This window comes from Pelodiscus sinensis, chromosome 20 (assembly GCF_049634645.1).
Source record: "Pelodiscus sinensis isolate JC-2024 chromosome 20, ASM4963464v1, whole genome shotgun sequence".
Lineage (NCBI taxonomy): Eukaryota > Metazoa > Chordata > Testudines > Trionychidae > Pelodiscus > Pelodiscus sinensis.
This window is the reverse complement of record NC_134730.1, coordinates 25,967,365-25,994,299: the sequence shown is the minus strand read 5'-3', so window position 1 is coordinate 25,994,299 and position 26,935 is coordinate 25,967,365. Positions and strand designations below refer to the sequence as shown.

The 26,935-nt window shown below is 49.1% G+C and overlaps 1 long non-coding RNA gene across 3 annotated transcripts in view; it reads left to right on the top strand.

Annotated features, from left to right (window-relative positions):
- The window catches only part of LOC112544943 (uncharacterized), a 195,724-nt gene that overhangs the window by 33,665 nt on the left and 135,124 nt on the right, over positions 1-26,935 (top strand). The window contains exons 3-4 of one of the 3 annotated variants that reach the window (XR_012896923.1): positions 2,049-2,221; positions 17,185-21,307. This is a non-coding gene — a long non-coding RNA (uncharacterized LOC112544943). Of the gene's footprint in view, positions 1-2,048; positions 2,222-4,422; positions 5,942-17,184; positions 21,308-26,935 lie in introns of those variants that run through there. The other 2 variants (XR_012896922.1, XR_012896921.1) reach the window with 2 other exon arrangements.

The following is a 26,935-nucleotide window of genomic DNA, read 5'->3' as shown; positions in this document are numbered from 1 at the left end:
TTAAGACCAAAGAACACCAAACAATATTTTTTTTTATGAGGAACACCAAGGAAAAAAAGGTCGGGGAGGGGGAAAGGGGAAGGATCAGGGGGAAGTTATTGAGGAAAAAACGGTTTTGGGAAAAGTTATTGAGCAAAAAAAAAAAGGTTGCCTGCCCCTTTAAGTGTGGCCATTTTGAATTCTGTTCTCCGTGGCACACCTCCAACTGCTTCGCATGCATGCTACGGAACACAGTTTAAGAAAGATCTACACTGCTCTAGTACATATGGCCATACCAAAGGTCCATCTAGCCCAGGAGCCTGTCTTCTGACAGTGACCAATGCCAGGTGCCCCAGAGGGAATGCACAGAACAAGCAGTCTTCAAGTGAGCCACCCCGTGTCGTCAAATCTAAATTATCCTTCTAAGTTACACAAAGGGCTAGACCCTCATGTGGTATAAATGTGGATAGTTCCACTTGAAGTCAATGGACTCATGCCTATTACAGCAGCTGAGCATCTGGCCAGGGTAGTTCTACATCTATTCTACTATATATCTGAGAGAGGGTGTGCTTCTGTCTGTGTGTCCGTCCAGCTAGCTGTGAGTCCTTTTGTTCAAGAACTCCTCCTAAACAGTAAGAGCCAGGACCACCAAATGTGGATGCAGCTTCCTCTTATCAGAATTTAAAGCAAGGGCAGGTTTTGGTTGTGCCAGGGCAATGGATTGTGCCTGGAATTCGATTGTTTCTCATAAAGTGGAAAGGGAAGGGTCTGGTAAGAGGGACAGTTATGCTGTAGAATGACCATGGGGGGGGGGGGGGAGCTAAAGGCTAGAGATGGGGTGTGTCTAGACTACAGGGTTTTGTCGACAAAAGTGGACTTTTGTTGACAAAACTATACCTGTCTACACACTACGGCCGAGTTCTGTCGACAGTAAGTCGACAGAACGCAGCAGTTTTGTCGACAGCGGTAAACCTCATTCTACGAGAAATAACGCCTTTTTTTGACAGTTATGTTGAAAAAGGCGCTATTGCATCCAGACGGTGCTTTTTCCAAAAGAGAGCATCTAGACTCTGTCAAAAAAGCAGCTTGTTTGTCGACAGAACTGGCTGTAGTCTAGATGCTCTTTTTCGACAGAGACTTTGTCGACAGTATCTGTCAACAAAGCCTCTGTCGACAAAAGCCTGTAGCCTAGATGTACCCATGGAGACCAAGACAGCCGGGATAGCTGTAATACTAGGGACCTGGCAGGGGTGAAGAAAGGGACAGCTCTCTACTATATATATATCAGAGAGTTTGTCTGTGTGTATTTCTTTGCCCTGGTTGGGACATGCACCCCTCCCCCAGCTGTGCCCTCTGCAGCTGCAGCAGCCACGGAGAGGCGCTTCTCACCTGGCCCCAAGCTGCTGTGGTAAGAGAGGGCTGGGGTTCTCCTCTCTCCCTGAGGCAGCCTGCACCCCGACCCCACCCCAGAGCAACGATTTCAATGAAGCAGAACAAAACGTATTTGCGTTAAGGACCCAAGCAATGCCGGGCAAATCTTCTAGTCAGATGACATCCATGGTTGGTTAAACCGCAAAAGAGACAATGGAAGCGTCTCCCTCCGAGGTTTCCCCATTCAAACTCACTTCCTCTGTCTGGGGAGGTGTTTTTAAGAAGCAAGTGCCTCCCTTCCCACAAGCGACAGGTGTTGCATCACAGCTGCTGGGCCTTCCCCGGTTAGCTAAGAAACTCACTGAGCTGCTGTGTGGAAACGCTGAGCTGTCAGTGACCGAAGGGCCAAAGGCACTTGGTTCTTGTGAGACGGTTTCCCACATCTACATAAGCCTGTCTTGAACACTATGCAATTAACTCCAAGTAATGGGTTTATAATGACCGAAGAGAAGCCCCGTGAAAAAGATTGCAGTGGCCTTGATTCCATAAACTTTATTATCCCAGGCACCTACCTCAGCTAAGAGTGGCCGGCTGCTCGTCTGAAGCCAATTTAAATGTTGCCAGACCACCACCATTGAGTCCTGGCTTAGGTTCCAGGTGCCATAAAGTAGTTGTGTGATTGATTTTTTTTTTTCTAGGTTCAGCGTCAAGCGACTGAGGAGTCCTGCAGCACCGTAAAGACTAACAGATTTCTTTGGAGAGAAGCTTTCGTGGGCAAAAACACAACTGGGGCACCGTAAAGGCTTCAGCCTTGTCGACACTAAAAGGCAGATCGCTGCTGCCACGATGGATCTTCCAGAGTTTGATTTAGGTATGTGTGGGTTACACTGAGTCTCCTAAATGTTATTACTTTTGCTGGCACACAGTGGCTCCCCCGCAGAGGTAGCTGCATTTCAGGCATTTCTGGCAAGGGCTGCTAGTCCCTCCTCCCAGGGAGGTGTCGCTGTGGGCTCTTGCTCCTGGGGAGTCAGGATGTAACCTGCGGCGTCAGGGGAGGCCGGACCCACCACGGGCACAGGCTGGTTAACCAGAACTGGTAAGCCTCACACGTTAAGAGTGAGGCTTTCTGGTTAACTGGTTAACCGTTTACATCCCTAGACACTTACTGGGTTGAAGATGCTGGGTACCAAGTAAACATGAGTTGATTCGATTGTAACCTACTCAAAGAAAGGTCTTCATCTTTCAGGAAATCCTGAGATAGCTACAATATGAGATTTTCCAGGGAAGCCTCCCTGGGACTTTTTCTCTGTCCAAGTATGCTCGCTGTCTTTCGGTTTCAGAGGCTGGAGAGGGATGGCAGGAGACAAATCGCTTGATCATTGTCTTCGGTCCACCCTCTCTGGGGCACCTGGTGCTGGCCACTGTCCGCAGATGGGATACTGGGCTAGATGGATCTTTGGTCTGACCCAGTATGGCCATTCTTATGTAGGGTTCAGTAGGAAGGCGTTGACAAAGCAGTGCACGTTTGGTTATTGGTTCCTCGCATAATCAGTTCTTAGCTCAAGCCAGACTTTGGGATTAGTGTGCCAAAGGGTAATCAGTCTTTGCAAAAGCAATGCTTCAAGTTCCCCCGTTCCCTTCTCACTTGCTTTCGCTCTCGGGAAGAACCTAAGGACGCACTGCATCATTATGCCACATTCAGGTGACAATAATAGGAGGGATCCTCATGAAAGCACTAAATGAAAGAAGAATATTTCCTCTTTTGTCCAGCTCTGAGTGCTCCGTGTCAGTGGTGCCATGGATTAGATCACTTAGTGGTTTTAACCTTTTCAACACGCGGGGGGGAGGGGCATGTTATTAAGAGGAGATTGGGAAGAGTTGTGATGTGGAAGAGACGGTCACTTTCCCCAGGAATAAAGGTCCTTGCCTGGGATTAGCATCACTTAATTTTCAGTAATCCATCTACCTACGTGGTTTCGCGTGCCTTTCTGCAGGGGAATGGCAGGTGCTGAGTTAATCAAGCGGTGTTGTAATTAGAACTGGCTGACTAAGGCCTTGTGTACACTGGTATGTTTTGTTACCAAAAACTGCCTTTTGACGACAAAACAGTGAGAGCGAATTTGTCGTGGAAAGCGCCCAGGTTTTGGGACAAACTTCCAGTTTTGAGAGACACTTTTCTTTTCCCCTCCCTTTATTGTTGACAAAGAGCCAATGTGGACTTTGTTGTTTGTTTTGTTGAGAGAACTGGCTTCCGCCAGTATCCCACATGCCTGCCCTGATGGCTGTGCTCAGTGTTTTATGATCTCAGCTGCCCTGCAGATATGCACTCCTCTTTCAAAGCTCCAGGAAGTATCTCACAGCTGAGTAAGCTGCTCTGCTTGGGGAACAAAGAACAAATTGTAGAAAGGCTCCTGTTCTGCCCGGCTGGGAACACAGTGGCAGGTAGACAGCTGCTGCAGAGGAAGGGCTGAAGAGACGGCCGTGCTGCTTTGACATTCCTCAGCACGGAGAGCTACCAGAGCTAGGAGGGAATCCCAAGAAACCCAGGGATCACCTCTGCTTTGCCACAACACTGCACTGTGGAATGTCAACATGGTGCTGGCCATGTGGCCATGAAATGTCAACAACGGGAGGCAAAAAAACCTGGTTTGACCAGTTTTCACTTTTGGCGACTTTTGCATGTCGGCAGCACTGTTGTTGCCATCCCTTCCCAGTGCAGACCTAACCTAAATGGTGCCAGTGAGCGTGGCCATTCTGAGAAGGAGCTGGGATTTCGATACAACCGATTCTCTCATGTTTTGGACAAACCAATCCAGTTTTTTTTACCAATCTGATTGGATTGATTTTTTTTGTGTGTGCACGTGTTTATTTTAAATGAAAGAATTTGGGGCCTAACATTTAATTTTCATCTTTGCATCTCTAAAATGAAGAACAGTGACCCTCCCCCCCCCCCCCCTTGAAGGTCCATGAGTCGATCTTGAAGCATGAGTCAGTACGATGACTTATGAACATTACTGACTTTGGGTCTTCACTTTGTCCCCTTCCTGCACTTTGATTTGTTCTCATTCTTAGATGAGACGATGAACAGCTGCCTACAGCTCCCGCCTGCTTTGCTCCTTCCTGACTCACCTGGTTCTATTCCCACCTTTGGACCCGGCGGTTCCTCATTTAAACCTCTGCTGTGATCTTGCGCAGGATTCACCAACGTAATCTAGACACGAGATAGGGATTCCATGAATCGAGCAGACCTGGTCCCATCTCTGGCCACCAATGAGCACTTCTACAAATGTCCTATGAAGTCTCATCTTGCTGTTTTCAAGAGTTGGCTGCCATCTTCATGGAGTGCAACTTCCTTGGCTATTTATTATTGCTTGTGTTGCAGTAGTACCGGCAATCAAGGGTGAGGGCCCCGTGGTGCAAGCCACTGAACAAACTCATGGTGAAAAGCATGCCCTGCCCTGACAAGCTTGCAAAGTATGGTGGCCATCAACAATGCTAGATCATGAGCTGGGATGTGGTGCAGCACGTAATCTTCCTCCAAATTCACAAGTGTTCAAACCTGGAACAGCTGGTTGGCCACAAACAGCAGCTCAGGAGCCACACTTTGGAAAGCTGAGGGGGCATTTCTGGATCTGATGTTCTGGTTGAAGACCATCTCTAGTCAACACATGGTGGTTTCACCCTTCCTACTTTCTCCCTCCCCTCGGTCTGGTCTTGTCTAATTATCCATTTAGTTTCAAAATGCCAGAGATGAGCTTGCAAATCTGGTCTAATTTAGGGATAAGCTCTGCTGTTTTGTGGTGCCCAAAGCCATAAACTGCTGCTGAGATTAATAGCTCATATTTAGCCAAAACCGTCCAAAGCTGTATCATGCCAGTGTGCTACAATGCTGCTGAGGTAATAGCAGTTTATACAACAAATTGATACGTCAATAAAAAACTTTTCTTTCCCTTGTTAGGGTTGGAAAATGCTACTTGCATTGGTTCTTGGAGCTTTCCGATGATCTTGGATCTGATATCCTTGGCTGAATCCCAGAGAAAGTCCAAAATGGTCACTTTATTTTTTGCTGAGAAATTTGAATTTTGTGTGTGCACGTGCACGTTTATGGTCGTTTGCTGTGAGAATTTGTTGGTTATGATGAACAATTGAAATATATAACTAAAAAAAAATAGTTTCCATTGAAAAAATGGCAAGTTCTGAAGGAAATGAACATTTGAGGCCACAAATCAAAACTGTTTTTCCAACAAAAGGTTTTGGCCAACTGTATGGAATAGTTAAACAGAAGCGGGGTAAGGAAATGGCTTTATTGGGAGGAGATCCGGCCAGCTGAACAGTTCTTTGACATAGCAGCTTGTGTATAAACTAGAGAGATGAGGAATTTTAGTTCATTTGTGAAAGAGTTAATCTTAGACTCTTAGGATAGGTTGAAATCTCACGATTACCATATAATAAAGTAGGGATGTGAATGACTGGTCAACACACTAGTTGACTAGTTGCTTCCCCCCCTTGCTGCCTCTATCAAAAAGAGGCAGCAAGGTGGGAAGAGGGGAAGAGGTAGGGGTACTTCAAAGTGGCAGATCCACATGGAGCCCGGACTCAGAGTTCCCAGCTGACCCCAGTCTCCATGCGGTGCTGCCGCTTTGAAATGCCGCTGGGAGCACGGGGCCAGCGGGGGACTGTTTGAGTCCCTTTGTCACAAGTCACCCCATAGGGCAGCTAGTGTGACTGTAGATACCGCCTTCCGGGCGGAGTGGGGGTCCGGGCCCACCCTCTCTCCGGACCCCAGCCCAGGGCCCTGACGCCAAGCGCGAGGCTCTCAGCGGTAGCAGACGGGGAGATTCCCCCAAACGCGCCTGCTCTCGGGTTTCACGGCCCGCCCTGGGCCTTGGTCACTCCGCCCTCAGTCATGGTCGGGAGCGTGCTCTCCCCTCTTCTCTTCCTGCTTGCCACCCGACCACCAACCCCTGGCTAACTCAACGGTGGCTTTTAAACCCAGCCCTTCCAGGTCGCCCTCCCCTCTGACGCACCCGGGCGCGCCCGTGACGTCAGCGGCCGGCTCGGGCGCGCTCGTGACGCAGGCACCCTGTTCTGGCGCCTGCTGATGCCGCGTTACCCCGCTGTCCTGTTGCGCGCCTGGGGCGGTTTGGGTCCCGGTGCCATTTTCTACCCCCCCTCTTTGTCTTGCACTAGTGGGGGGTGGCGGGGTTGCTCCACCCCGTCACACCCTTGCTAGCCCCATGCTCCCTGCAGCCATGGGGCTGTTGCTACGCTTCAAAGGCAAAGGCGCCCTTATCGACACTTCGATTAGTCAATTAATGGAAATGAAACATCCCTATAATAAAGAACAAACCTCCTTCAGGCCTGGTTAGCCAGTGAGTGGGCATAAGAAATGAAACTTTTCGGCTAGAGTTTTTCTCAGAGTCCAGCTCCCAGTTGTGGCCACGTTTTCTAAAGCTTGGGGAGCTCCCTTGAAAACCTGGCCCAGTCTGGGCATTTTTAAGTCACCCCATTTTGGTAGAGCTTGAACGTTGCTAACGTTGGATGGTGTTTGGAGGAAATGAGTTGGTGGTCTCAACTGTTTGCCTGGTGGCGGAATCTCCGTGGCACTCAATCCACCTTGCTGGGAGTCCCCATAGGAAGCTCATGGATCGAACGGCCATGGGGAAGGGGCGCTAATGCCTCCTTTCGCCACAGAGTAGTGTTCTTTGAGGTCTGACGTTGTGGTGTCTCCAGCAACCGATGCTCCATGTTCCATGCAGGCTGCTACAAAGCCAGCATACTGGCGAGGGCGACTCCTGGCTAATACGGTTCTGTGGAGAGGCTCGTCAGTCCATTCTGTGGGGGCGCCAGCCTCAGCGCATCTCATAAGTGTTACCTTGGTGGGTGATCATAGCTAAGTTTTCTTTGTGAGATGTCACAGTGTCCACTGCCCAAACGAATCATGATGCAAGGTGTTGCAGGTGACTTATCTTTTAAACCATTATAAGCAAAAACCCAAGGAGATATGGAAGGCCTTGAATTACCTTTTACTAGGGGAAGCTGGAATTCATCTGCCAACATATATCTCTCTGGATGCCTGTGACTGGAGAGGCATAGGACCAATATCCCCACAAATTTTTTCCATCTACGTGTGGAATAAATTTTGTCATGTGCACCAATGCATGTGTGAATGTGCACCACCATTAGAAACACATGGTGTGGGCACTCTGTTAGTCAGCTGGTTGGCATCTGTCCTGGATGGCCACCCAAACGCTCAGCCTTCAGGGAGCTCTAGTCCAAAAGTTGGTGGGGTTCTGTGTTAAGGGCTTCATCCGTGTTCATGCCGTCCTGGTGATACGGTGAGTTCCCTGTTTGGTTTGCTAATGTGTCCTGGATTGTAGAGGCTTTGCTGGGATACCGCTAACGAAAGCTTGAGGCAGCAATCTGCCAGCCCTGGGCTTCTGTGTAAACCATTGTTTTCATTCCAGATTTGTTGTTTCTGGCTTTTTTTGTTCGTGTGCGGTGAGAAACCAGCTGTGAAATGATGGTGCCTGTATCATTGGGAACTGCGATTCCCAGCCAGTGTCGTTTGCGACTTGCCCTCTTTTCAAATGTCTCTCGGCAAAAGGAAGGATTTACAGACAATAATCTGCACCACTCACCTGAACAAGTTAGAAATGGCAACTTATGGCTGTTAAGAGGTGGTCCCATTTAGTTGAGCCTTTCTTATCAAAGTGATGTTCAGTATGCTTGTCTTTTCCTGCGTATAACCAGTGGCGCAGGAACATTTTTCAAAGTGGGGGTGCTGCGCTCTGTGTCCCCCCTCCCCCCCAACCTCAGCTGACACCGACAGCAAAACCCCAACATGTGGGGCCAGCAGCTGGGATCGTGGGCACTGGATTCTCGGCTGCCACCCTGCACCAGGAGCTCTGCTGCTCCCTGGCATGTGGAGCTTTAACCGGGACCCCAGTTTGCGGCGTTGGCGGCAGAGCCTGATGGAAGCCAAGAACCAGCATACGGGGCCAGCGGCAGCATACGGGGCCAACCTGGTGCATGGAGTGGCAGCCAGGAGCCCAGGGCTGCTACAGCACTTCCCACACTCCTAATTCCCATGTGTATGTTTTATAATCCCTTATTGACAATCCCTTATTATTCTGTCCCAGGAGGTCAATGGGTGTTGGCCAGGTTGAGATGGATCGGAACTGAAAGCATTTCCCTGAATGGGGCTCTGATTTAAGCCACCTTCTGGAGTTTGTTTTGAAAAACGGAACCCTGACTCACGCATTAGGAAGGGCTTAGAAATTCGGCATCTGCAGAGTTGAGTCTGAGAGAGAATGGGCAAGCTCCCCTCTGCGGCTTTCTCGCCCCTACGAAGAGGGCACAGCAGTGAAAAGCCAGACGCGCCCTCGGTGCTCGAACATTACTCATCAACAGCGCCCTGCTGCTGATTAAGAGTTAAACAACAGGGTTATTTCACTTTGCTGAGAACCTCACACCTGTCGCCCACGTAAGATCTGCCAGAGGCCGTTCAACATCTTGTCATTCACCACATTGGGCTGTTGCTTTATGTGTGACCGTAAAGATACAGCTTAAGGTAAACCACCAAAATCTTCCACTCTTCATCGGTGGCGGAACGATCCACTCCATGCAGCGACTCTGGGCGTTGTCAGAAACATCACACCATATTTCTCCAGTGTAGATCTGGCCGGGTGTAGAGTAGGGCTAGACTTAGGAGCCACAGTGTCCTTCTTCCGGCAGTGTCGGTGCTTGAAGCCAAAAGTGTCTCATCACTTACCTGATCAATTGCACGTTGCTGCACTGGGTGCCAGGGGAAGTTCCCTGTGGACATGTGTGCTAATCAACTCGTAAGAATGGCCAGACTGGGTCAGACCAGAATTCCATCTAGCCCACTGTCCTGTGTTCTGACAATGGCCACTGTCAGGTGCCCCAAAGGGAGTGAACAGAACAAGAACCATCAAATGATCCCACCCATTCCCAATTTCTGACAAACAGAGGCTAGGGACACCATCCCTACCCATTCTGGCTAATAGCCATTCATGGACTTATCCTCCATGAATGTATTTAGCTCTTTTTTGAACCCTGTTCAAGTAGGAATAAAAGATCCTCCGGAAAAGGGTTTATTTTCCGGAGAATCACGTCTAGACTGGCGCTTTTCTCCGGCTTATCCCCAAGCTGGAAAAAAGCGGCAGCCATGTAAATGCAAATGCCGTGGGGGATATTTAAATCCCCCGCGGATTTGCAATTCCGACTGGTCTAATCTGCATCTCTTCTGGAAAAGGGGTGCAGTGTAGACACAGCCTACATGTTTTGTTAGTCTTTAAGGTGCTACTAGACTATTTGTTGTTGTTTTTAAGCTTCAGGGGGTAGCCGAGTTAGTCTGTACAGGATAAACTTAAAAAACAACAAATGGTCTGGTAGCACTTTATAGACTAAGAAAACAAGTAGATTTTCCTAGTTCTTATGTTATGGGAACAAGTAAATAACTTTTCCTTATTCAGTTTCTCCACACCAGTTATGATTTTGTAGACCTCTATCATATCCCCCATAATTCTCCTCTTTTCTAAGCTGAAAAGTCCCAGTTTTTTTAATGTCTCTTCATATGGCACCCGTTCCAACCCCCCCGTCATTTTTGTTGCCCTTTTCTGAACTTTTTCCTCTGTGTAGATATCTTTTTTGAGATGAGGCAACCACATCTGTACACAGTATTCAAGATGTGGGTGTACCGTGGATGTATAACTCCTTATGCGGAAGAATTTGTTGCCCTTAAGTGAGCACATGGCACTAGAGAAGATGATGGTGTTAATAGAGTGGGGCCGATGTTGTCCAGAAGCCTTTGCAAACTTTCTTTCATATAAAGAGCCTGAATTCAGCTGTGTTAGTGCCCCATGGTACGTGCTTTCTGAAAATGTTGCTACCCACTGCAAGGGTGCTGTTCCCAAAATTGTTCCTGGAATCTGAAAGTTGTGCAAACACTTAGGTGAAAAAGCTTTCAATGCTGGATATTTTCATGCAGCATCCCCGAAAATAATTGGCTATTTTCCCTTTCCCTCCATTGATAAATTTCACTCTCCATTCAGGGATCGGAAACATCCCATGTGACCCGGGTGCCCAATCATTATGAACGGTGCATAGTCAAATGCCTAATTGCGGTGGTTAGCTTGTAAGCAGCCTGTAGGCTGACATACCGTGGAGGAATCAAGGAACTTTGAAAAAGAAGCCAATTGGTAAAAATCTCTGTATTAGCAGAGAGTTTGTGAACAGAAAATGAAAATTGAACTATGTGGCTAAAAACTCTTCACTAATTAACTTCCCTGGTTGTTACGGTTTTTCAATTTGTTTGAAATCTTGGTGTCATGTTTGTGAGCCCAACCAAGAGGTTAATAGAGGAAGGAGGCTTTAAAGATTTGGGAATTATTCTAGGACAAAGGAAGCTCAGTTTCAGCTCCCTGCTCTACTGCCGACTTCCTGTGTGGGACTACACTTTAAAAAACAACGAATAGTCTTGCAGCACCATAGAGGCTAACAAAAAATGTAGATTGGTAATAGAGAGGTAGCCGTGGTATCATGAGCTTTCCTGGGCACAACCCACTTCTTCAGATAAATGGATTTAAGGTGTCCAGTTTTCAAATAAATAGCACAGAGAGAGGATAGGGGGAGAGAAGGAAAAAAAGGAGAAAGAAATTGTCAATTAGAGAATCCATGCTAAATGAAGCTGATAACAGTACTTATTACCCACTCTAAGTACCCTTTGATTGGTTTTTTTTGTCATTAGGATGTGGAACGTAGTGGGCCATCCAGCCAATGTCTTTGTTTAGACTTCTGTTGTATGTATCAAACTTGTCAATGAAATTATGTTCTGTCGCTTCCCAGTTGAGCTAGCTTTTGAAATTGCTTTGAAGTAATACGGTGACTTTGAGATCCATTAACGAGTGCCCGGGCAAGTGAAAATGTTCCCCAGCAGGTTTATGTGTGTTGCCTTTTTGGATCTCTGATTTGCGTCTATTAATTCTTTCTTGTAGAGACTGTCCAGTTTGGCCACTCTACATGGCCGAGGGGCATTTCCTGTGTGACCTCAGTCAGGTCACATGATCTCTCTGTCCCTCAGTTTCCCGTTTGCAAAATTGTGATTCCCTACCTCTCACTGGGGTGTTTGAATAAACACGTTAAAAGCTCGCCAGGCACCGAGGCAATGCAAATACTAAGAGTTCAGGTCGGTTTGGCTTGGACTAGAGTTTCATGATGAAAAGTTAATTTGATTGTAAAGTAATTCCACATGGCCCGGCCTGTTAAAATCACAATCTCAAGAACTTGATTTCTTACGGGTAGGAATGTTGTGCTCAAAGCCAGCCACTGTTTTCATAATCCTTCATCTATCGATAGATAGATAGCCCATCTAGTGCTAGCTTCATCTGAAAGGCTCAAGTGAAGGAGCAACTTTTCAAACATAAACTAATTAATGAGAGCCAGTGGCTGGGGAGTCAGTCAAAGTCAAAATAAGGCACGTTTTTAACGGGGAGGTGCCCCGGGGTTTGGCCATTTAAAAAGACCATCAGCAGTAGTGGCAGCAGGAACACTGAGCCATTGAAATCACCACCTGAGCCCCGAATGGTATGCTGTAGGTGGCGCCGAAGGGCCGACTGGGGCAGCCTAGTTCCACCACCCGCCCCTTCCAGGGGCATGCAGCTGCCCCTCCCCATCTTGCCCAGGGGCCTGACAAGTCTGTCAGCCACCCTGTAATAGTGTGAGTAACCCCTGGAACAACGTGCCCAGAGAAGTAGTGAATTCTTCATCTCTTCAAGTCTTCAGATCAAGAAATTGTACCTTTCTGGAAGAGACGCGTTAGCTAGACACACGTTCTTGGGCTCAAAACAGGATTAACTGGATGAAATTCTGCCTGTGTCATACAAAAGGTCAGATCAGATAACCTAAAAGTGCCTTTAAAAAATCCACTCATTATCTATGGCCACGAGAGTTTGTAACTCCTGGTTCTTGTCTCTCGCGGCTCTCTGAGGGGGCGTCTATAGTAAGCTACGCAACTTGTCGATTTCAAAATAGCTTATTTCGTAATTTATGCCAAATTTCAAAATAACCCGCTATTCTGAAATGTCCCATACTCCTCGTGGAACAAGGTTTACAGATCGTCGGAATAACAAGCCCGTTATCTTTTGAAATAACGGGTGCACTGTTAAGATGCTGGATAGCTATTTCGAGATACCACCGGTATCCCGAAATAGCACCGCAGTGTAGACGTAGCCAGAGTGTTTGGGGAGGAGGTAGACTGTGAACTGTATTGGATATAACTGAAGGTCTGACTCCTTTGCAGGTAATGTAAGAGTCTTGGTGCAGGTCTAATATACAATGAAACTTTTCATTGTGGTGTACGCCAGGTGAGTTTTAACTTCTCTGTGAATGACTGGAGAACAGGATGGGGACTTATAGGTATAAATAGGAAGGGAATTAATTACATATGTCTTTGGGGGTTCCCAGAATAAACTATGGTGCAAATTACTTCTGCGTTCACCTCCTTGCTATCCTTGTGTCCTGGAAAAAAAATTTCATATCTGCTTTGCACTTTAATTTAACTCCCTCCCCCTCCCCCCCCCCCCCAGTTCTTTGGTTTATGTGCGAGGAGGGTGAGATTTTTCTGATGACTTTGCAAATCTTTTGAAATACCTGAGGTTTCCCCACCACCCCTGCCCAGCCCTGTCCCTTCCCTGCCCCCTTGCCTCGGTGTCAGTTCTCCAGTCTACGTGCTGAGAAGAAAAGTTACAAAGGTAAAAGTCTGTAATCCGACTCCCCGGTGACCTGTCCCATCCTGTTCCGCAGCACTGTAAGAACTGAAATACCTGCACCGCAGAACTGTGACTCCAGGAGACGAAAGCAGCCAGGTGGGAACCAAAGGTTCCTTCGTCATTTTCCTTCACGCTTTCTGACAAAAACCTGTCAATGCTGAGAGAGTTTACAAAGGTGAAAGAGGCCTCTGCAGCCAGAGGTGGTTATTAATGAGGCTAACAGGAGGTGTGCACCAGCTTCGCTTGGGAGTGTACGGTTCAGGATCGCAAACTTTGAGTGAAAGGCGCTGGTCTAGCAAAAAGCTCTGCACTGTGTAGATTTCGAGCTGCACGGTTTTACCTCTGCTGCGATCTCGGGAAACACATTCTTCTCTTGTCCCTTTACACATGTCCCATAGGCTTCCCCAGGGCTGGGGACAGACTTTGTTGGCTTTAAGGGGGCCTTGGCTTTGGGACCCCCAAAAGGGGCGGGGCCTCAGGCAGAAGGGGCGGGGCCTTGGGATAGCCAGCCCTCAGTGCTTCCTGGAATGTGTTATACCTGCCCCAGCCAGCCTTCAGCACCACCCAAATTGCACAGTGTAGAGCTCTGGCAGTGATTTAAAGGGCCCACATCTCTGGTTACCACTGCAGCAGCAGGGACAGCGGCCTGGAGCCCTCAGGCTGTTTTAAATCACTGGGTCCAAGCTCAACTGTCTGTTTCCTCCTACCTCCAGCCGCAGCCCTGGGCTTCCCCCATTCTGGACTTTTTTTTCCCTTTCATTTCCTTTCCTTTTACCATTATCTAGCAGCTTGGTTCCTTTGTAGGCTTATCACCTTTTAAGACATCAGAGTCCAAGGGGACGTTATGGATTCCATCCTTTTCACGGGGCAGGATGTGACAGCTTGCAATTATGACAGTATCTCTGAAACTCCCCTGGGCATGTGTCCTTGCTGTTGTGGAGGGCTTGCCTCTCATTCTGCACGGTAAATGTCTTCCCCGTAGCGCTGACGGGAGGGGGGGGAGAGGAGGGGAAGTGTTGTGCATGTGAAATCGAGTAAGAAATGCAAATTGTTCATTTTGTTTGAAATTTTCTGTAGAACTTTCTTTTTTTGATTGAAAAAAATACCAATATTTTGAAATGTTTTTAAGTGTTTCATGTCATAGGGAGAAACTGCTCTCAATGTTTTTACTTGCTTCTCTTCATCCTGTGGAGGAAAAAACCCAAGTTTCCAAGATTTTTGACATCTTCTACCTTCAAACATTCAAGTTCTAATTTCAAACTTCAAATTCAATTTCCCATAGGAATTAAACTGCTACAGGTAGAACTTCTTCCCTTGGGGTCTGACCGGTGCAGAGCCAAACCATGGGAGGTCAATGTTGTCTGGCAGCATTAGCAACTCTTCCACTGCTTGGGGGGCTCTTAGGAGACAATGGGGGGTCAATTAGAGTTAAATAATAGCACAGCACACTGAGAGCCAGGACTGGTAGCTGTAAACAAACTTTATGGGACCACAGAAAATTTTGCCACACCCATGACAAGAGGACATCCGGCTCACTCAAATCATACCAGACTGGATATGTTGTCTGACCAGACTAGGGAGGTTCAACCTGTACTTTTTGAAACACCTTCCTTAGAAATGCAGCCCCTTCTTTTAATAGGAGCAAGAACTTAAGAGAACATACGGGCTGTGTCTAGACTGCATCCCTTTTCTGTGAAAGGGATGCAAATTAGACACATCGCAATTGCAAATGAAGCGGGGATTTAAATCCCCCCCGCTTCATTTGCATAAACATGGCTGCCACTTTTTTCCAGCTCGGAGCTTTGTCTAGACGCGGATCTTTCGGAAAATAAAGCCTTTTCCGAAAGATCCCTTATTCCTTATTTTAAGAGGAATAAGGGATCTTTCGGAAAAGGCTTTATTTTCCGAAAGATCCGCGTCTAGACTGGTGCTTTTTTCCGGCAAATTTCCGAGCCGGAAAAAAGCAGCAGCCATGTTTATACAAATGAAGCGGGGGGGGGATTTAAATCCCCGCTTCATTTGCAATTGCGATGTGTCTAATTTGCATCCCTTTTACGGAAAAGGGATGCAGTCTAGACAGAGCCCCGGTGGCGCTCATGTTTCCTGTGAAGGCTCCTCTGTTCCCTTCTGACCCTTTTTACCAGCGCTCTCTTTGTTTGGGATAGCGTTGTTCTTAATTTTTTAGGCATGATGCCATCTATCCATGTCTATCATGTTGGCCACACCCCAATTGCTGTAGCCACGCCCTTTGGATGAGGGTTCTGAATGCTGATTGGCTACAGCTGGGAGAAAATAACCCAAACATTCCATTCTGTAGAATTAGCCACACGGGAGCGGGAGGAGATTCTTTGGGGGCATCTTGACAGGAAAAGCGTAACTAGAGCTACGATTTCTTATGTCAAAATTCATCCAGGAGAGAGCGTTTCTCATGGAAGTCATGCGAATAGGAGTCTGTCCTCAAAACCCTACCACACCCTAATGATATGGTGTTACTCATGAGCACTTTACTGGTAATTAACAGAGTTAAATACTGGGTTTATTCCACCTTGTCTGCAATCTAACAGGTTTGCATATCTGAGATGCATCAAAGGCCAGATGTGCTGGTGGTTTCCTTCTAAAGGTAAGCAAGGTCGCCTTGCTCGCAGCACATCAGGAGTTTTAATGGATCTGACGTCATTTTAATATAGTTGTCATCCACCAGCACGTACACAGTCCCTACGTGGATGGACTGAAATTCACATTGGCATCGATGCAATGCTAACATTATGGTGGTGGTTACACAATGCCAACAGTTCTGGATTTCATCAAAACTTGTACGTGGCTGCATTGCACATCCTTGTATTTCATAGTTGACATGTAACAACCAAAGTGCAATTAGGTCCCAATGCAGAACAGGGGAGCCATCTCATGAAGCACGTGGACAGGGGGTTACGTCCCATTGGGGGCAATGGGGACTCTGGCAAATGGTTACAGTTAAGCATGTAAATGCTCTCTTGAATTGGGTCGGAGTTAAGAATGTGCTTAAGTGCTTTCCTGAATCAGGTCCTGAAAAAGGAAATGAGATCTCCCGCCGCGCTGCATGCAGCTTCTCCTTGAGGGCAGGAAGCCGAGCACCCTGCTTCAGGGCATTCGAGTTCCTGACGCCTGTGGAGAAGCGAGGCACAGCAGGCTGGGACAGCAGTGGGGCAGGGAGAGCAGGCTGCAGGCCTCTCTGGCGTCCCCTGTCCTTGTGGTGAGTGGAGGGGGGTGGGAGTCAATTCCTGCTGCCCCTGTGGCAGGCCCCCGTAACCCCTCAAGCCACATTGCTCAGGAGAGGGGTTGAGGAGGGTTGGCGGGGGAGCAGGATTGGGGTTTGGGGGAAGGGTAGAGTGGGGCAAGGGAAGGGCGTGGCCTGCGGCGGGGGGGTTGCCCAGGGCCTCACCCCTTCCATCGCCTCTGGCACAGGCAGACCCCGCCTGCTTGGCGGGGGGGGGGGGGGGGGGGCTGGGAACGGTTTGGGCGTCAAGCGGATTGTCCCAGGCCTTACCCCCCACCTCCCTTGAATGGTTCATTAGCTGTTACTCTTGCTGGGCACAGGACCATCGTCGTGCTGGGGAAAGCTGGCATTTCGGGGGCACTCAAGCGGACTCTGGCACGGTGATTGACTCCCAAACCGTTCCCCACTCTCCCCTGCCATGCAGGCCAGGGCTGCCTCTGCCAGAGGTCATGGGAGGGGGTTCCCCCTCACTGAAGCATCCCAGCCGGGAACACAAGGGAGCTCCTCGTCTGAAATCCCAGCGGCTGCAGTACCCGTTTGGGAAACGCTCCCTGAACAGCTGCCCCAGCCGCTCGTAGGTAGCCCGTCTCCTTTAACAAAGGCCTCACCTACTGGACGACTTCATTAAGGTGCCTCTCAAGCCGGCTGACATGCCTGTCACTTTGCGTTTGTCAGAACATGCCGAGCTGGCCTGGGCCGGGCTGTGCAATGAGGCTGCTCTGTAACGCAGAGCAATCCGGAGGGGCCCCCCGGAGAAAAGCTGCAGCTCCATCTTTTGTCTCGTAGGCAGGAGCTTGGGGACCAGCCCCAGGGGAGGACTCACTCGCATGGGTTTGCAACGCAGCGTGAAACGTGACGAAGAGAAGCGTGGCGACTCCGTGTGTCTTTATTTCGAAAAGCCGCTTTCATTGTTACTGCCCCCTTCTCTCGCCCTGGCTGGGACCAGAAGCAGAGACTTGGGAAGGCCGAGAGAGAGAGAGAGACTGTGTGAGTCACGTTTCCAACCTGAGTAGCCGCGGGAGCTGCAAGGAATTGTGCGGAAAAGCAGGCATCTGTAAGATTTCCAGCTGGGGTCTCACACTCCGGATCCCCTAAGGACAGGCCATTACCAGGGCTTTGGACCTAGGCACTTCAGTTCAGTAAGGACTGGCCTTTGCTGCAGAACTGAAGGAGGAACTCCCTCAGCTGATAGCAACACTAGGCTATTATCCTTTACTGCACCAGCCACTGGAAAGAGAATCAACACAGCTTATTTCTGTGTGATAGGCAGGGGAGTCGACAGTCTCCATAGGCCCCTGGGCAAGGTGGGGCGGGGCCTGTGCTCCCGGAAGGGGCGGGGTCTTGGGTGGGAGGGGTGAGGTGGGACAGCCAGCCCTCCGTGCCTCACAACACGCCCACAACACAGTGCTCTGGTGGCACTTTAAAGGACCCAGGGCTCCAGCCACGGCCGCAGTAGCAGTAGGCAAGTGGCCAGGAACCACTGGGTCCTGGGGCAACAGCCTCCTGTGCCCACCCTGTTGGCAAGCCTAGTTACCCGCACTCGAGCTATTTGGTGAACAAGTGCCGCACCCCCCCGAAATTCATCTACTGCTACTTTCTAACCCCTTGCCCGCAGATCGGAAAGTGAGCAAAAGGGCCAGATTCTGGTTTACACCAGTTAATCCTTGGAGTGACTCCAGTCTGCCAGCGGAGTTCAGCTTCTGGCCTCCCCCGGTCTCAATGGCCTGGTCCATTTCGTTACGTAGCACAAAATAGACTCATTAGGGGCCTCAGCACTAATCCACTTGTCTGAGCAGCATTACCCGGGTTCTACAACTCCCCTTGCCTCTAGCCCAACAGCTGCATTTGTCTCGCTCCTTGCTTGTAAATGTCACGCTCAGGTTGCTCCCCAGAAGTTTCACCTGCTTGGCTCACCTGTTCTATCCCTTTTTTTTTTTTTTTTTTGGTAAGATGATAAATAATGGCTTGTCTTCTTCAAAAGGGGGTGAGAGAAAGGAAGTACAAGAGTGCTGGCAGAGAAAGAGCGGTTAATATTTCCCCTTGTAAAGAAAACATGCTTGTTGCATGTACATTTAGGAAGCAACGAAGCTTTTTGCAGGATAAGATTTGACAGCAAACTGCTAAATTTAAAAGTGTCTCTGCAGCATGTCTCAGCAGGATGACCGGGTTTGTCTGTATCTGCAAGAACAGCAAGGAGTTTGATAGCACCTTACAGACTAACAGAATTATTTGGGCATAAGCTTTCGTGGGTAAAACCCACTTTTATCAGATACATTGGGGTGGAAATTATAGAGGCAGGGATACAAGTACTAGTATGACAGAAGAAGGATTTACTTATCAAGTGTAGGTCCAGTGTTAATTCTGTCAGGATAGGTATGGCTCACACCCAGCCGCTGATGGGGAGGTGTGAATACCAAGAGAGGGAAAATTGCCTTTGTAGTGAGAGAACCACTCTAAATCCTTATTCAGTCCTAATTTGATTGTAATACATTTGCAAATGAATCACAGCTCTTCTGTTTCTCTTTGTAGTTTGGTTTGGAAGGTTTTTTTGTTTTGTTTTTTGCAGAAGGTGTGATGGACCGGGCCAGGTCTGGGCACAGCTGAGGGCATCCCCTTAGGGCGAATTGCTCAATCTAGGGTCTCCTTACACCCCTGACTGGAGGCCCTTGCCAAATAGGCCACAGACCGGTCACACAGAGCATTTCAGCTGCCAGCCTGGTCAGCTAGAAGCCTCATGAGCAAAACCCCTCTGACACCCCAGTTCTCCCTGTGCCCCAATCAGTCCCAGGCCTGTACACAGGTGAGGGGTTATAGAACCCAATCTCACCTACCCCGAACGGGTTCTTCCCGGTCCCAAGAAACCAGCCACAGTTCCAGGTCAATTTACACTCTGGATCTTACCCACAAGATCACGCTGGGCCAGTCCTTTAGAATCTACAATCAAAAGCTTTATTACTAAAAGGAAGTAAAGCATGAGAGTAAGGCTGTTAAAGGAGAATACATTACATGCATCGAATCACCCAGTTCTCAATGCAGACTCTTAGCAAAGATGTTATAACTGCTGGCTTAAAAGTCTCTGGTGTACATCCTATGTCCTAATAGCATAGCCATTGGCTGAGCATTCCTTGCTTATTGCTCAGCCTAGGACAGAGAATTTTCCAGCATCCATACAGAGTACATGTGTATAACTCCACATACAAACATTATACAAGGGCATGAGTAGCCTATGCAGAATCAGTAGAACATAAGCTTCTGTTTGACACCTCACATAGCCCCCTTTGTATACACTTTTGGGGCAAACACCCCCCCATGGGCTTCTGGCTGCTCCCCTTAAAATCTAGTAACGTGACAGAAGGATGGCTACTTTTAAATCCATTTATGGAGTTTCATGACCGCTGCAAAGGGTGGTAGGATGAGGAAAGTGAAGTCACTGGAGCAAGACCACAGTGGAGTTTGGATCTCAGTTAAGATGTGGTCCGGCCCCTCCCTTGATAGCGCAGACACCTGCAAAAAGAGGGGGAGTTTTAAAATGATGCATTCCATATAAGCCCTCCTTTCTGATGCCTGCATCTCACCTCAGTGTCTATGTTGAAGGTTCTCCTTCTTCATAGGCGATCCCGCTTTTGTAAAAATATCTTCCAGAAGCTTCTAAGCGGCGTTCCTACGAAGCAAAAAATGCTGCAATTTTTGTAAATTGTTTTTGGTTTAAAAAAAAAAGGAAGAAAAAATATTTTGGTTTCTCAGCCAGAAAGAGAAACAAATTAAACCAAGCTGGAAATTTCCATTAAGCTTGAAAAGCCACGTTTTGATGGAAACATTCTGAACCATTGTAATACTGCAGTCCTTGGCAGGGGGTGGATGAGAGACAGAAATTTGTGGGTACCAGCTGACTGTATGGATGTAGCTTTACTGGTTCCTTTGCTACTCGTCTCTGGGGCCAATGGCCAGAGGCTTTGTTTATTAGCGGAATGGTAGGAACTGGGAATGCTCAGCATTTCACAAGCAGCCACTCTGCAATGCACAAGAATAAGGCCCCCTGCAAACTGAATGTGCATTTATGGCCCTATGCAAAGGCTTTATGTCAACCATGACTGGTGTGGAAAAAGTAACTAAGGAAGTGTTAGTTACTCCTTTCCATAATGCTAGAACTAGGGATCACCAAATAAAATGAATTAGTAGGTTTAAAACAAGCGAAAGGACATAATTTGCACAACAGTCAACCTGTGGAACTCCCTGCCAGTGGATGCTATGAAAGCCAAAACTATAAAAGGGTAAAGGAGGAGCTAGATAAATTCATAGAGGACAGGTCCATCCATCATTATTGGTCATGATGGATAGGAACGGTGTCCCTAGCCTCTGTCAGAAGCTGGGAATGGGCAACAGGGGATGGATCATTTGATGATTTCCTGCTCTGTTTATTCCCTCTGGGGCACCTGGCATTGGCTACTGGCAGAAGACAGAATACTGGGCTTGGTGAAGTTTTGTTTGACCCAGTATGGCCGTTCTTATATTAATAAACCCAGAAGGGAAGGTGGGGGAGCTGGTGTTTGCAGATCAGCCAGAGTTGAGCAGCACAGAGCAATCCAGAGACTTACCGTCCCCCTCACCCCCACACACACCTTCTGGACTCCCTGCCACAGGCCTAGACGTCTCTGCGTTCAGCAGGCAGATCGGGAGTTGAGTTTGGTCTCACGCTGTGACGCTATGTAGATTCTGAGCTCTTCGGGGCAGGGTCTGGCTCTTCCTCTCTGTGTATCCAGCACCTAGCACAATAAGGCCGGGCCCTTTAAGAAACACAATGCAAATGACCCCTTTGGTTTTTTTTCCTTCTTCAAAGGAAACCATCCCTCCTGGCATGGGCACTGCACAAACAGGCAGCAAGAGAAGGCCTTTCAGGCTTCGGTATTGGCTGCAGCCTCGGAAGGAAGGAAAGAAAAAGTTCATCTTAAACTACTTAATTCCCTCCCTCCCCAGCCCCCCCCCCCCCCCCCCGGAATAATTCATTCTGAGGGTGGCAGAACTGGCTGCTTACAGTAGTTAAACTCCAGCCTCAATCTCCCTCCCCCCCCGCCCCTCTCCCCTAGCCCTGCCTTGCCCTTTTGTGAAGATTTATAGAGCCCAATGGTCTGAGAACAAATGAGTGATGTGTTCTGCATACTAATGACAAGACACTGCTTCTGTATCGCAGGGCATGGCTAGGTCAGGCCAGTTTAGCCATAAACTTTCTTTATGTGCGTATTACACCGCAGCTGCAGTTTGTTGGCCTGGGATGCGGCTTTGGAGATGTGTCCTGCAATAAATTGTATTTATTTATTTGAAAGAAGGGCCCTACCATATATCAACACCACCGGAGGGGGGGAACACGCCCTTCTTTACCCTGGCAGCTTTATTTATGAGCACAGCTGGCAAGGTAGGTGAGAGAGAAAGATCGGGACAGGAGGAAGTGGGTGAGAGAGGGGGAAACGGAAGGGTCTGTCTTTCAAAGAAGTGGGGTTGATTTTCTTGGCGTCCAGTTGGTATGATAATGAGCCTCCAATTTATGCTCGCTGGGTAACGGCAGGCTCTGAGTTCAGGATTGCAGGCTAAGCAGCTATCTTCGTTCGGCCTTGTGGGGTGAAAGCTCTAGATTAGGGCTTTGGAGCTGGCTCCGATCGCAGGAGACGCCTTTGCCTCTCTGTGCCTCACCTCCCCATCTGCACAATGGAGCGAATGGGCCTTACTTGCTCTGCTTTGTAAGTTCTGTGAGGGCAGGGGAAGAGCTGGCCTTACCATGAGGCGAACTGAGGTGGCTGCCTCAGTTGCCAGACTGGGGGCACCACTAGGACCCAGAGAATGGAGACTTCTCAAAGTTTTGGCCCAAGCGAGGGGGCATCATTTAAGCTCCCCGCCTCAGGTGCCAAAATATGGGCCGGCCCCTGGCAGGGTCTGGACATGACTTGTAGGTTTTAAGGCTAGATGGGATCATCATAATGATCCAGTCCGGTGCTTTTCAAATGACAGGGTGCAACCCAGGACTGGTTGAATGTCGGGCTCTAGGTCCCGTTGCTGCAGGGGGATCAGGTGAGCAGCGGGGGCCAAGGGGGAGGAGGGCGGTTAGGCAGTTCCCTGCCTGTCCTGGCACCGCAGACTGCGCTGCGCCCCAGACGTGGCCGGCAGCAGGCCCAGCTCCTAGGTGTGTGTGTGGTGGTGGGGGGGGGGGGGGGTACTATCTCCACACTCCCATGGGCTGGGAACCTGCTGCTGGGGTGCAGCAGAGCGCCCACTGCCGGGGGTTTTGTTGCTACCGGTAGTGCACGTTCGCACGTGCCCCGGTGCACATGAAGAATGTATTCCGCACACGGATGGAAAAGGTTAGCGGGAAGTTGGTTTGTAGCAAGCCTATTATACCATCCCCGGAATAAACTCATCAAGCTCAGCCTTGAAATCGGTTTCTTGGCCCCCCTGCTCTCCCTGGCAGGCTGCTCCAAAACTTCCCTTCTCTGATGGCTAGAAACCTCCATCTAATGTCACCTTGGAGGTGGCCAATTTATGTCCATTTGTGCTGGGGACAACGTTGGCCTTTAATGTAAATAACTCCTCTCCTACCTGCCTCTGTTGGATCTCACAGCGAGCAACCCTGTTTTGCTCCAACTTCCTTTCGTGCAGGCCAAACAGGTCAAGCTCTGAGAGTCTCCTGGATAAGAGGTTTTCCGTTCCTCTGATCATTTCAAATACAGGTCGGGCCTCTCAAAACTGGGACTCTCTGGTCCAGGAACATCTGTGGTCTGGCAGGAGCATGGATGATCCAGGACCAGAGAGCCCTGGTGCAGGGCTGTTGGCTGGGAGCTCCTGTGGGCCGGTTGGGCAGCAGGCTGCCCAGGAGGGTTAGGGACTCAGTGTGTGGCAGTGGAGCTGCCCACTGGAGCAGGGAAGCCCAGTGGGGCTGGCAGGACAGTGGGGCCAGCAGCAGGAGTCAGCCGGGAGCTGGGAAGGCCGGTGACAGGGGGCCAGAAATGACCTCCCCTGATCTGGCAAAATCCCTCATCCGGGACAAGTCAGGTCGGGAGGATGCCGGGTCAGGGAGGTCCAACCTGTAGCCCTTCTCTGCCCCTCTTCCCTTTTGCCTTCCTTCTTCTTAAAAACGTGCAGCGCCTTACACAATGGACCCCCATCTCCATTGGGCCTCCAAGTGCGACTGGGATCCATGCAATAACAAAATCAGAGACGGAACGAGCGGGAAGGTCTCAGCCTTGTTTTCTACAATGGAACCGGAAATGTGGCTGCCCATACACCGCCAGCAGATCCTGCCCCCCCCCCCGGGCGGAAAGGGACGTGACGTGCAGGGTCTGAGCAGACAGCAGTGTGTGTGTGATTGCCCCGTTCCTCTGAGCAGATGAGACTTGACCTGGAGCGGGGGAATTTAAGGCGCCGGGTCCCAACCAGCTGTTTGCATGGCTTCGACTCAACCCCCGGGGCATTCGAGGAGTGGGTGTAGCTCCGAATGGTTTCATGTCCTCGGGTTTCAATGATAACCCCCCAGAGGGACCCAATCCTGTAGTCTCAATGCAGCATCACTCCCATTTGGTGGGGCGCTTAGCCAGCATAGAGGCCATAAGACCAGGTACTCTATAGATCCCGTATAGGATCAATAAAAAGTGTGGGGATGATCCTCCAGTTGTCCCCTCTTTCTCCTCCCCTTCCCCCACTGTCTGTTTCTGCCTTCCCATGTGCAGGTTGCTGGGTTGCCGTGCCGTAGCCCTGAGCTCTAACGGAGAAGGATTTACGTTCCCAGGGCCCTGGGCTTGGCAGGAGCTGTGTGTGTCACAGAAGTGATGGCCCAGGGGCTGGGGTGGGGCAGGACAGAGGTGGGTGGGGAGGAGGGGCCGTGCTATTGTGCTATTGTGGTAGCCTTCGCCGTCTGATCCTTGGAGGGGGCTTTGGCAGCAGCTTTGCTGGAGCTAGTTCCTGGCGAGCGTCCAGCTCGGCCAGCTGGAGGTAATGAGGTAGCCGCAAGTGGCTATAAGGAGATGAGCCAGGGGGCTTAGAAGAGGGAGGAAAAAAAACAACCTTCAAAAGAACATCTTTTGTTTTAAATAGGGGAAAGGCACCGACTTCTAACGAACTGTCCTCTGCTGCTGCCGAGAGCAGACACACCACGCCAAATCCTCACATGGTCCATAGTGGGAAGAGTTTGCAACCGCTTGGCTGGCAGTCACCTCCGTCTCAGGCACATTTGGTGCCCCCGTGCTTTGAGTGGTGAAAAAAAAGAAAACTGGTGGGTTAGCCCGAGCTATTTGCCTGGAAGAATTGACTCCCGCCCCATCCCTGCCATTGTGAGTTTCCTCCACGTCCTTGGGTGTGTCTAGACTACATGCCTCCGTCAACGGAGGCATGTAGATTAGACAGATCGGCAGAGGGAAATGAAGCCGTGATTAAAATAATCGCGGCTTCATTTAAATTTAAATGGCTGCCCCGCTCTGCCGATCAGCTGTTTGTCGGTAGATCGGGGCAGTCTGGACGCACCGCGTCAACAAAAAAGCCTTTCTTGATCGGCACAGGTATGCCTTGTGAAACCAGGTTTACCTGTGCCGATCAAGAAAGGCTTCTTTGTCGACGCGGCGCGTCCAGATTGCCCCGATCTGCCGACAAACAGCTGATCGGCAGAGCGGGGCAGCCATTTAAATTTAAATGAAGCCGCGATTAAAATAATCGCGGCTTCATTTCCCTCTGCCGATCTGTCTAATCTACATGCCTCCGTAGTTTAGACGTACCCCTTCATTCTGGGGGCTTTCTCTTAAGATTGCATCCTGGGTTTGGGTCTTGGCTGATTGAAAGAGGGCTCTGTGCGGTAACGAGGGAGTGGGTCTTCAGTGTGGGCTTTCCTCCGCTTGTTGACGGCCATTTAGACGTGTCACGCAATTTAAAACCCGCTTTTCTGTTTGAGGGTTTGATTGCTAATTGTGTGACCAAACTGCTACAAGAAACGGCTGGACAAACCGATGGCCCATGCGGTCTGTCATCCGGCCTTCTTCCAGCGAGGCCTTGTCTTGTGCCACGAAGCATAAGGCGCGATAGCTGTTGGAAAGTGGCTGCTCTGCGTTGAAACAGAGTCTCGTTCACGTGGGTTGCTGTTGTTGCATCATTGAGAAATTATGCTGTTGTGAAATAGTGTGCGCTCAATAGCGTGCAGAATCTGAAGGCTTTTTTCAGTCCAAAAGGTCTGTTTCTTTTGCAGCTTGTAACTTACAAATCCCCCTGTGGATTTAAATACTCAGTGAGGAGGCTTTATCTATAACAGGGCTACTCAACAAGCAGCCTGTGGTGCGGTTTGGGTTTACACGGGGCTCAACATACTGCCCGAAGGTGGGATCCTTTGAACATGGGCTCCATTGGGAACACGCTCCACAACAGCAAGATGTCTCCTAGGCAGGGTGAGCACGGAAAGACACAAGCAGACAGTCTGGCTGGAACAGACGGGTACAGGGTGTCGGCATTTCTAACCCCCAGGGAGGAGGTGCCGGGAGCCGCAGCATTGTGGGAAGTGCTTTGTATTCATGCCCATCAGAGTGAAAAACGTTACTTGCATATATTTGCATATATATATATATATATATATATATATATGTCTATACAACCACACTTAAGTTGCGGCCCTTGGCCTGTGCTGTGAGCAATGTTGTGGCCCCCTGGGCTTCCAAAGTTGAGTAGCCCTGATCTATAGCAAATCCTGGATGGGTCTTGGATCCTTTATTGTTTGGTGCTCCTTAACTGTTTCACTTCTGTATTTATTCCCACAGTTTATAGAATCATAGAACACTAGAATTGGAAGGGACCTCGTGAGGTCATCAAGTCCAGTCCCCGGCTCTCATGGCAGGACCAAGCACCATCTAGACCAGTGATTCCCAACATTTTTCCCATGGAGGAACCCCTAAAATAATTTTTCATATCCCAAGGAACCCCCACCTATGAAAACGTTCTGCTTGGCCAGAAAAAGTTGATAGCAGGGAGCACAATTTAATTACTGCTAAATTATTGTCAAGAAAATGTATTTGTAAAGAGCTGTTATTTATTTATTTATTTATATATATATATATAAATGTCAGCTTACATTGTAAGGAAAAACATTTATTTATTTATTCCACGATTTCTCGCGGAACCCCTGATGATGGTCTGCGGAACCCCAGGATTCCGCGGAACCCTGGTTGGGAAACATTGATCTAGACCATCCCAGATAGATGTTTATCTCACCTGCTCTTAAATATCTCCAGCGCTGGAGGTTCCACAATCTCCCCAGGCAACTTATTCCAGTGTTTAACCACCCTGACAAGCAGGAAGTTTTTCCTAATGTCCAACCTAAACCTCCCTTGCTGCAGTTTAAGATGCTCATATATCCATGGCTTCTTGTCCTGTCTTCAAAGGTCAAGGAGAACAGTTTTTCTCCCCCTTCCTTGTAACACCCTTTTAGATACAGGCAGTCCCCAAGTTACGCGGATCTGACTTATGTCGGATCCGCACTTACGAAACGGGCTTTTCTCGCCCCAGAGGATGCGGGCGGCAG